The 12,040-nt window shown below is 38.7% G+C and overlaps 1 long non-coding RNA gene across 2 annotated transcripts; it reads right to left on the bottom strand.

The window, feature by feature from the left end:
* Positions 1-737: 737 nt before the first annotated feature.
* On the bottom strand, positions 738-11,820 carry LOC127530080 (uncharacterized). 2 transcript variants are annotated; one of them, XR_007936612.1, is made up of 2 exons: positions 11,788-11,820; positions 738-1,477 (listed from the first exon to the last, which is right to left on the bottom strand). It is a non-coding gene; the product is annotated as an uncharacterized LOC127530080 (long non-coding RNA). The 2 variants fall into 2 exon arrangements; XR_007936611.1 differs by lacking the exon at positions 11,788-11,820 and adding an exon at positions 7,171-7,256.
* Positions 11,821-12,040: the final 220 nt, after the last annotated feature.

Below are 12,040 nucleotides of genomic sequence, written 5' to 3'. Positions count from 1 at the left end.
GCCCACTAGATGGGGGCAAAAGTATAGCACGTGAAACTTTATGTTTCTGAAAAGTGCAGCAGAACTACAACTTGTTTAAGTTCAGTTTATTTTTAATCGACCTAACACTCATGTCTTTCGGAATAAACTATCCACACACAGTGCTTATGTCTGTTTTGGACCGTTTACAGAATTAAGATGGCAGTGCATACCAGCCTTAACAACATCCTTAACAATACTGTAATTGTTATGAGCTTCCTTTTTAATTTTTTATGGAATTTTCATATTTCATGTTTTACTTGGATAATTTTGCAGTCAGTTTGTTTTTTGATGAATGAAGAATCCACATCTTGCAATGGTTTTTGGATTTTAAAGTTATTTATAGGAGTTAAAAGCTTTTTGCCCCTTTTTTATATGATTTCTGGTTTTCATGGACACTGCTATTATAGGGTTGTTGCTTACTAGTTGCCCAGGAAACTTTCTGCTTATTCGGTGCATGATGTCATCTATGAGATGGGTTAAAAGTTCAGTGCAGACAACTCTCCTCATCCAAGATTGTGGGAATAAAGTAAAATCTTTGTTGAGGAAATCTTCCTTAAAAAGGCTTTAAACATCTTTAAGCTCTGTTTCTTTTCTGGTTATGATTGTAGCGTTTGTTTTTTATTATGTTACTTCTACTGGTCCATTCTTTTATTTTTTGTGATAGTCTCTATCCTTTAACATAACAGTAGTGACCTCAGAGACAGAAAAAAAGATAATTATAATTAAATATTTAATTACAGCTGGTGAGCACAGATAGACATCTTAAACTTGTTTTGGTTTGTCAGGTTCTAATCACTAAGGTGGTTTAGTTAATGCTTATCAGGTCATTATCATTAAGTGGAGCAATATGTAATATGTTTGTCTGAAATTATATATGGCTTTCTCAGGGCTGTAGTTGGACTGTCTTTCAGCCCTGGTGTGACATGATGCAGACCAGTGCACCCCCATTTGGGGAGAGGGGCATTATTACTAGACTGGCATGGTAACTGCCATCAAATGAAAAGAGACACACAGCTCCTAAATAAGCTGTCTCTTGCCCTTTTCAACGCACTGATGTAGATGTTGGTGACAGGTGTCATATTTAGAGGAACAACAAGCTGCTATGGTCAAGAGGATTGTCTTGCAGAGTGCAGGTAGCTTCAGCTTTGTACACTTTGTACCCTTGCTAGTTAATGCCACACTTACCAATTACTATTACCACATCCACAACATACTTTGTCTTGGGGATCCTTGGAGGTGATAACAGAAAAAGCAAATCAAGGTCTTTGGACTGGAGAGGTGCAAAGTAATCAAAGCATGTAATAGCCTTCTCTTCATTCCCTTTATCTGCCTGAGCTTCTCTTTATCCAAGGCTGTTGTTCCTTCAGTCATGTACCAGACGTATAACCCTCTGTTGTCTCTGGCATTGATCCTGCTGTTGAATGTACTTCTTCCCTTCTAACAAGGCCAGGCTCATCTGTAATAACAAAGAAATGAATCAATTAATAGAACTAGTACTATGTAGTGTGTGCTACTCTGTACCATGGCTAATTTTTAATACATGATACATGATGCCTGTATAGCTATAGTATATTATTGCATATCTTTCCATAGATAATTTCTTCATATCCTACAGTCATAATAATATATCACACTGGTCATATGATTTTCTGTAATATTAAAAAATACTTGTAAGCCTCAATCCTGTCATCACACCAAAGTGCCGCAATGTGGTATATACCTGTTACTGTTCTTTTCTTTACTGGACTGACTCTCTGTGGCTGCTAGTGGGAGCAGAACTGTGAAACATAAGCAGCGTTTTGTTCTCCATGGACATTCAGAGTTCATAGCGCTTCGATTGCTTAATACTTGCATCAATAATTCACTAAGCATTCTCCTTTTCTTAACAGGCTACACATAGCCCAAATTCTAAAGCAGTAAGCTATCTGCAAAACAATTATGTCATTATTACCTACTAAGCTGGGTATTGGCTTTAAGTTACAACTACACTTTCTGGCTGCTAAGGTATTTAGCGAGCATCAATGTTAGCCTGACACATTTTGTTAATAATGCTAGAAGTTCAGTGTGTTTAGGCAATATGTCAGAATTTAGGGACAATCACATTTTCTACTGTAGCTAGTAAGCTAACTTGCTGTCACCTAGTGCTACTGAAGTTGTGAGCCAATGTACTTTTGGAAAGTTAATGGATGATGACTTTTCACACCTGCACTAAATGAAACTTTTATTTTCGTACATTATACATTTTCAGCATCACCTTTTTTCCTTTTTACCTTTGGTATCCATTGTAAAATGATTAAATACTGCAAGCAGTTTAAGAAAATGGATGTATAGTCAGTTTCACATGCTCAGGGTTATACCACCTGGGGAGGGGCCATCTCATTTATGGATTTAATAAATGCATGTTTGTTCATTTATGAGAACCGGAAAGGTTGCGCTCTGCAGCCCAAGTGGCCCAGAAACATCAATGGCTCACTGAAATCTCCCCATGTTTCCACTGGCCATTCCACCCCTAGACCTTTCTAAAGACAGAATTATGCTGTATTCTGTATCTTCCTTTGAGACAGAAAGGTATTGTCTCAAGAGGAATGTGAATGTGAACCTCCTGGTTACAAGGCTATTGCTTACTCAAACAGAATGAAAGTCAACAGCTTGTCTAGAAGATGAAGTGAATATTAAATAGTTTTCCACAAGCCTCCCTGGATGGTTTAAGTAGCATTTGAACAAGGAACTTAATAGTGTTTAACTTATCATCCAATGGATACAGTAGGAATCTATGATAAAATTGATTCTGAAATCTGAACCTTATTTTGTCCATTGAGAAAAAGAAAATTGTGCCACCTTACACAAAACGTTTTGGGTTAAGACCAAGTGTGTGTATGTTGCAGATCAGCAGGAAAAAGGCTATGCATGTGAAATGATAAATGCATTGATTTGTAGGATTCCCCAAGAATGTAATATTGCTTTTAGAAGTAATGATGCATCATATTCCTCAGTTACTTCCTGCCGAATGGCTGGATTTCTCAGAATTCATTTGTCTGCAGCCATTTGTGATAAATGTGAAGCGGCGCATAGGCGGAGTGCCAATAGGGCTGCTGGGCCGTCTGTAGCCATTCCCTGTTTAAGTTGGATGAAAGGTCTACATGACATCATGACGGCTTTGCAAACACTCACGCACAGAGGGAGCCACCCAGAAAGAGTTCTATGGACGCATCAAAGTCCACTCTGATCACAGCAGTTAAAGGGAAAACAGGCTGGTATATTTGACTGTTTAGCCTCTCCTATCAATCTGTCCTCCTTCAGACATTTATATAAACCACATCTACTGAGGCTATGGAGCAAGTTTCAAATCTATACTGAGTCTAAAATATCTTTATGAACTGCACTGGCTGACCTGCGGGTCAGTCTGGCCAGTGCAGTAGCAACAAAGGGCAAAAGAACAAATGCACTGGTTAAATGAGCAACTCCATGTTTGAATAAGCTAGAGAAAATAAACAGGTGGACTTTGTGAACAATGACTCATGAAAAAAAATGTAGATGAATATAGATAATGCCAAAACTAACTGGTTAAGTCTGGCTTAAACTAAATAAAGTAAACCAGAGTAAAGCTTAAAACATCTGGACTAATATGTCTTATATATATTTCACTTCTGGTTCGTCCTGCTTCCAATTCAAAACCGGTCCCGCCCACACGGCATTTCTCGATTCCTATTCGTCCTCTTCCATGTCATGCACTATACTGGCCTGCTGAGCGTAATACATCCAACAAGTACTCGAGGTGCTGCCACAACGGTAAAGTAGCTTTACCACCTTTGCGGGAGCCACCTGTGTCTTTACAACAGCTTCTTACACAGCAAACATCAGAAGCTAAAAATGATCGTGAACATATTTGAGAATACAACTCTTCTCTAGCGTTTGCTTCCATGGGTGCACAGATAACTCGACCTCCTGGCCACGGACCATACTGTTTTAAAATACACGGGCAAATTTATCACCAAATCTCTCCACTATACGCTAACACTTCTACCTCTCCAGGATATGGACAGTTGTATGTTTTTGACACAGTGCAAACTACTGAAGTACGCTTACAAAATAAAGAAAACTCTGCATGCAGCGAAAATGTATTTCTTCAGCTAGATTCCATGCTCAGAACCATCAACCCCTTCGCTAAATCATACAAACACATGCATGAAATCGCTCAGTCCAATCCAACAGCATCTGTGCAAATGGTTTTCAAGGAAAACCCTGAACAGGATTTACGATGATACAATGCCCCGACATTGCAGCGATTTTCGTCGGAGAAGATGGCGAAACACCTGCCGAAAGGGACATTTGCATCTATCCCATAGGCAACTCCTGTAAACAGACTTTCACACTCAATATGAATTGCGATCCTATGGTTTACCCACTTTTATTCCCTTACGGAGACATTAGCTGGCACAAAGATTTACAACATGTTACCGATAAAAGAACCACCAAGCAAATAAGGCTTACTCAATGCCAATTTTACGCGTACAGATTAGCAATGACGAATGCATTTAGTATTTTGCAATCCAGCGGCAAACTATTCCAACAGTACGTCGTAGATGCGTATGTTAAAACAGAGAGTGCGCGTCTCAACTATCTCAGATTACATCTACAAGATCTGCGCGTGGAACAATACAAAGGACTATCAGACGCATTGCAAGCAAACACTGAAAATAACAACGTACGTGTAGGCAAAATGATCATATTACCATCCATATTTCCAGGAAGTGCAAGATACATGCAACAAAACTATCAGGATGCCATGGCCATAGTACGTAAATTCGGAAAGTCTGATTTATTTATCACTTTCACATGTAATCCTGCTTGGCCGGAAATTCTACATGCACACTGCGTCTTTCAAGAACTATTTATTTCTTCTTGATTTCTGAATTCCTTTCTCACCGTTTTCCGTTTCTATTCTTACACCGCCGTATGCTACGGCGGGCGACGGCTAGTTAAATATATCAGTTAAACCACATTCCACAAATGATCCTATCAGTAATGCAAGACCAACAATTAGCCTACTTTCTAAAATAAACATTGAGAAGTAAAAGTAAAGCAAAAATTAAGTAGATTAATGTCAGTTAAACTTGTAAACTGTACAATGTCAACTGGACGGGGGTACAGTATTGGGGTGTGTTTGCCACAACCAAGCTTATGCATGAACTAACTGGAGTTGTAGCCCAGAGCCTCTAAACGTAATCAAAATACATTCAAAAATATAATTTTGTTTTATTCCTGCGGGTAGGCTGGTCAATCAGGCCCTCACACACACAATAAACAGCACTTTGCAACAGAAGCAGGACATGTGGATTAAGGGCTGTTGGAACATAAAGCAAGTAAAGAAGAACGTGATTTATCACGTGATAATAGTGACAGTTCTTTAAAAATGGCCGCATAGTGATAGTTAAGCATACAGAGGTGATGATTTTGCTCAAATGGTAAACTAGGACACCACTTCCAAATGTGTGTATTGTGACAAAAGTGTCATGCAACTTTAGAAGCTATCATCCGCTGGATCTCTAGGGTGCAAGACAGATGTATCAGGTACAGATGATCATTTCAGTTTGTTCATGAATGATGACATCTAATTGTGACTAAGCCCAAAAGACATACTGCAGTAACTGATCCAGCAGCACGCTCTGAAATTGAAGTGCAGGGGGAACATGTAGTTTGACGAGCTGCTGGTTTTATTGGCACTTAGCCTATATCAATTCAGATGTGGTAGTCAACAAAACCTTTACCTGAAACACCTTATGGGCTACAGATCATGAGTGAAAAATGTTTCAGCTTTACTGTTTACATTATGTCAACAACAAATTAACTGTTAATTCACAGTATTTGTGAGAAATCATTTTAAAACTGTACTTTGATGCACTGAAAGCGAGATTCATACCTTAACAGAAGATTTGTTTTTGATGAATCACTTGTGTCATGGAAAGGTTGTTTGACAATGAAGCAAAAATACTTCATACAATGGCTACATCCACACCACTGAGCCATACATATAGTCAAGGGTGAGCTCATGGGAATGCAGCTTGAAGACTTAGGTGATGGTATTTCTCCTTCGAGACAGGAGATGGCACTGTGTACTGATGACCTCTCTTCTTCCCCTTCTGCAGAAAGGAAGATTGACACTTTTCCATCTCTGACATCACTTCCTGGGTCTGTCTACTTGGAACCGCCTCTTCCTCTGAGAATGCCTGATATTCATTGCCTGAGACAACAGACCAGACAATTCGATCTTTTGCATTTTACACAATATATATATATATAGTATATATTGCTCATAGTCTCAGACACTGTTTCTGTGGTTCTTGTGGCTATCCATACACCTATTGTATACTCTGGCATTTCTTGTGTACCAGCTATTTTCCAGTTATTTTTTTCCTCTTAAACTTTAAAATTACATGCTAGTGAGTGCCAAACAATGGTTCAAGTTCATGGGGCCCCTATTCCTTAAGTTTATCCTTTGTTACTACCATTCACCACAAACCAAGAAAACAATCAGAGAGATGTAAATAAACAAAAGAAGTGTGGTTTAATTGGATACAAAACACACAGAGCTAGGCAGAATATACAGGAGTTAAAATAATAGTAACAAAAGAAAAAAAGCCTAAAGCCCCTTTGGGCCTAACTAATACAAGTGGCATTCTTATACCCCTAGGATGTTTTTACATATTATTGTTATACAACATTGAATCACAGTGGATTAAATTTGGCAGAAATGACTCTTAAATGTCAAAGTGACAACAGATTTCTGCAATTTGGTCTAAATTAATTACAAACATGAAACACAAAATTATCAATAACTTTAATATGACTTTAATATAACACACCTAAATCACCACTGGTGCAACCAGTAGGTTTTAGAGGACACATGATTAGGTGTCCCAGTATCTCATCCAGATACTTCCTAATGGTTGTCAAAGTTTCTGCTTTAACTACATGGCTCAGTAGTTTATTTCAGATTTCCACAACTCTTTGTGTAAAAAAGTACTTCCTAGCTTTAGTCTTAAATACACTTCATCTTAGTTTCCACTGGTGTCCTCAAGTATGTGATTCACCCTTAAGCTGAATAAATTCTGCTGGATCTACTTTACCAGAGGTTTAGTAGAAATGCACCTGTATTTGGAAGGTCCTGCTTGTGGTGAGCCAGTGTCTTGTCCTATCCTACACAATGAAGACAAAAGAACAGTCCAAGCAGCTCTGTGAAAAGGCAAATAAAAGCACACATCAGGGGACAGAAGCAAGGAAATATCCAAGTCACTGAAAATCCTTTGGAGTCTAGTTAAATCAGTCATTGGGAAAACAGAGTATGGCACGGGTTTTAGTCTGCCTAAAGGAGGAAATCCACAAAAACCTGAGTGATTGTGAAAGAAGAAGGCTACTGTGGGAGGGCACCAAGAGATGGTGTTGAGTCTGGAGAAAATATGCATACAACTAGTGTTGCCCAGATGCCTCACTAGTTGCAACCTTATGGGAGGGTGGCAAAGCCACAATTGAAAACATGTTATATCTCAGCTGGAGTTTGTCAGAAGGCACATAGCTGACTGAGGAAGGTTCTATGCTCTAATGGGACTAAAATTGAGCTTTCTTGGTTATCAGACTAAATGCCATATCTGGCATTAGCCAAACACTGCACATTATCAATAACACACCATTCCCCCTGTTAAGCGTGGAGGAGGCAACATTTTGGAGTGGGTATACTTTTTTTCCTGGTCTGAATTTTATTCCTGGTTTTACTTTATTAACTTGCTCTTCTTTTAGTGTCTATGATGTGTTTGTAAATCACAATGTGACATTTGTTCCGGAAAAGTGCTATATAAATGAAAGTAAAATGAAAGCAGCAAATGTCAGGGAAATCCTCCAGGAAAACCTGATGAACCTGCCCCCTTTTTTTTTTTTTTTTTTTGTTTTTGTTTTTGTTTTTGTTTTCCATCAAGGCAAAAACCTCAAGCATAAAGCCAAAGTTACAAAAGAATGGCTTAAAATCAACAATGTTAATGTGCCGGAGTGGACAAGTTAGAGTCCAGATCTCAAATCAATCAAGATTATGTGGCTGGACTTCAAAACGCCTGATCACCCATGATCCCCATGCAACCTGACTGAGCTTTAGCAGTTTAACAAAGAAGAATTGAGAAAAACGTCAGTGTCCAGACGTAAAAATCTGATAGAGACCTGTACACAAAGACGAAACGCTGTGATGGTTTTCAAAGGTGCATCTACTAAATATAGTACTGACTTGAACAATACAATAATTCATTCTGTGTTTTATATTTCTAATAAATATAAATCACTTGCAGGGATTTGTTTTTACTTACGAAAAAGTCTTCTTCTGTTGATCAATGTCACAAAAGTCAAAATAAACTCAGTGAGTTTCAATGTTGGATAACAGTAAAATGTGAAAACTGTCAAGGTGATAAATACTTTTAATAGGCACTACCTGAGCTACAAACAAAGTTAAGTAAACTCAGATCACCACTTAAATAAGAAAAAACTGACAAAACAGCAAATTAATAAACAAAACAATTCCTGGGAATTTGTGTAAAGTAAAGTCTGAACAAATAAATAAGCCATAAATATATTTTTAAAAACTCATCTAACTACAGATGACACACCAATGCTTTCTAAATTTGCCCACTACTGTCTAATGTAAACCCTACGTTAATGTTGTTAAAGTCAATTTAAAATTGCAAAGCACAGTTTAAATGAAATAATGTCTGAAGTAAACCAGATAAACTGGATAAAGTGAAGACCTAATGCTAAACAAAAAAAAAAAAAAAATACTCCTGATGGGAAGAGTATATGATAAATATTAATTAATGCATAAGGAGAAGAGACTGCCTACTTTAGCTTGGCATAAAACATATCTTTCTTTGTGTAAACTATTTATTTATTTATATTTCCAGCTCAATATGAGTTATTATTCACTTTAACAGACTGGCATTTTGCTTAACTCAAGATTCTGCTTGGGTCTGTTAAATGCAGAGCTCTAGGAATGCCCCAAAAGCCAAGTTTATTGGAGCTTTTTTACTTGAGGAGTAAAGTGACACAGATGGCATAGTCAAGGAACTCAAATGTTCAAAATTAAATTGTGTAGCTCATTTTTCCTCTTGCTCTGTTGTTGCCTTTGAGTTTATAATTGTTATATGCTGACTAATCATCCATCAGCCATTAATGAAAGCTAAGGGACCACTAAAAAGGATCAGAATGAGGACTAACTATTTTATTTGTGCCAATTGCATTTACAGTGCAGCTGCTCTGTTCACCATGTATTGTACTGGGTGACTGAACCTCAATCATGGAATTCCATATGTCAGTTGAGAACAGTGGCTCGGAATCTGAAATAAAGACATGACACTGCGCATTGCTGTTCATACCCACATACTTTATACATTTGACTTCTGCGCGTGAATGCCGAGCTTTCAACACCATTTCCTCCAGATCTGGCAGATGCTGCCAGCCTCAGACCAAACCCAAATACAACAGCCGTCATGGAAATGCTTTGGGTGTTAGCTCAGCTTGTGACCACACTGATTTCATTTATTTTCTCACCAAATACACCGGTGATCTGTGTCTTGCGTCATTCTGCCCATCAGCCTGATTAAAGAGGCTGTTAAGTGTAAACCCACAAACATGCCCATTTCTGGTTGTGCCAGAGTAGAATGCAGAAGAGTTTGAACTTTACTGTTGATGAATAAAATGAAAAGAAATGTATGGTGACAGCTGACAGTAGAAGTGAAATCTGTGCTTAATACTACATCAAAATTAGAACTGACGAGGTGAGACACCTAGAAGCTCTGTCTGCACAACGCTTTGAAAATCTGAGTCCACGGTCACAAGACTGTAGGATATAGACATCAGAAAAGATTAGACACTAAAAGGTTAGAAAATATCAGGATCAGACCTCAAAAGCCTAGATCTGAATAACACTTGGGAGATTCGAGAGCCCAAGTTTTTTTTTAAATTTCACACATGTTTGAGATGAAATAGGATCAGACATTTGGACTGAAACTGTGTGGTGTCTAGGGTGCAAGATGTCAATATAACAAAGCTGTATGGTGTGGAGATCTAAGAGAATCAATGCGCAGGGAATAAAATTCTGGATCAGTAAAGTTTCACATGGCAGTAGAGTTTCATATGGCCAGACTCCAAAACACGAGATCTGCTTGATTTTCAGAAGATCAAAATCCTACCATGGCAAGGCTTAAAATTACATACTGTAGATATGAGATGATCAGACTGCTGATAGAATATGCTACAACAATTCTGAATTTTATTCCTCAGGTAAAACTGGATGACATTGAGAGTACAAGTTAAATTACAGCAAAGCAATAGGCCTGCACATTCCAACAGGATCTGACTCTAAGAAAAAGAATCCAAGAGGTTAAATTGAAAAAGGCCTTATAAAGACTGAGAGGATTAGACTTTTGGAATAACACTGTATGTCAGCAACATTCGACAGGGTTAAAAGGAAAAAGAAGACTTTTGGCTGCAGAACTTTTCAGTTTAAAGAGTCTCTTGGCTTATGCAATTGCTTGTTGACACAGCCATTAAAAATAAAACTCTGCAGTTGATTTTCTCAAGTTAGTTTTGAAATTCAAAGCTGATTTTTTATTTCTAATGAAGAGAGAAATATTAGACGAGGAGAAACACGCGTATGTGATAAGGAGCATGAAGTATCAGTTGTCCAGACATTAAGCTCTCCTAGGATTGTCTGGAAAGTAATTCACTTTACTGTCTCCTGGAGCTTAAGGCTTCATCCGATAGCAGATCCCACCCTGCTCAGGTGCAGCCCCTGAGTGCTGTACAGCTGATGTAGCCACTGAGCCACTCGGGCGACAGGGGTTTAACAATAACTATTAGTAATCTGCACAGCCCGGCCTCGCCATGTGATCAAGGTATCACCCATTCAACTTGTCTGCTCACGCATGCTGAAGTGGATTAAAGAGCTAAGCCACTCCTGCTGCTTGCTGCATATTCAGAAAATTGCTGACTTCTCTGAAGAAACCCTTTTAATAAAAGTCTCATTACAGCCCACAACCATTTCTCTGCCTTTCAAAATTCTTGCTTCTGCTATTCCTAAAAGAAAAACCTGCATAAGAAACTGCCAGCAGCTGGCACATGCTCAGTATACCACAATGGCGAAACAAGGAGCAAAGTGTGTGTAAATGTGAAATCAAAACACATTTTTATTTAATGCTTCTTCTTGTTATCACAGAAAAGCTTAACTAAACAATATTCACAAACAGCAGGTAAGCAAAACATCCATTTGACCATAACAGTTGGGTAATGCACTATGAACCCCTATGGTGCTCATAGAGGTGCTGTTTTACATCTTGAAACGACCTTCCTCTGTTGTGATTTCTGCCACAACAAGGCACAAAAAGATGGACAGGCCTAAAAATAAAACACACAAATTCAGCTAGGTCTGACTTCCTAGAATCAGTGTCACCCCAGATAGCCTAGCCACAAACTCCAATGGTAGGTTTTTGGCTTGCACAGGCCCAAAAACGGGGCTAAGTCTTTTAAATATGAAAAGATCAAAAATTCACAACATGTCCAAGAACGAGGATGAGGGGAAACCCTTGAAACCTCCCTTTTCCAAAGGAAACAAAAGTAAAGTTTCTTTGTATTTGAAAAAAAAATATCTTAAGAGAAAAGGAATAAGAAAAACGTAAGGCAGGAAAGAAGTAAAAAAAAGCAAACAAATCCAAATTAGAATCCAATAAACAGTACCTTATAGAAAATGCAGGGGTCTAAAGTGTGTTGTGTGGCACCCGGACGGGGTTCATGCCCAGCTGGGATGCCCAGGAGGACCGGAGGAGGGCTTGTGCCTCCTCCAGAACATGAGGGGGCGACCGCCCTGGTTGTATTGGGGGCCACGGGTACAGGGCTTGGAAGCCCAACCCTGTAGGGGCCCGTGGTCATCGCCAGTATAAAAGGGGCCGCCTCCCTCCATTCCATGGCAAGAGTCGGGTGGAAGTGGACG

Source organism: Erpetoichthys calabaricus, chromosome 13, assembly GCF_900747795.2.
Source record: "Erpetoichthys calabaricus chromosome 13, fErpCal1.3, whole genome shotgun sequence".
Lineage (NCBI taxonomy): Eukaryota > Metazoa > Chordata > Cladistia > Polypteriformes > Polypteridae > Erpetoichthys > Erpetoichthys calabaricus.
The sequence above is the reverse complement of the archived record's forward strand: the minus strand, read 5'-3'. Positions and strand labels throughout refer to the sequence as shown.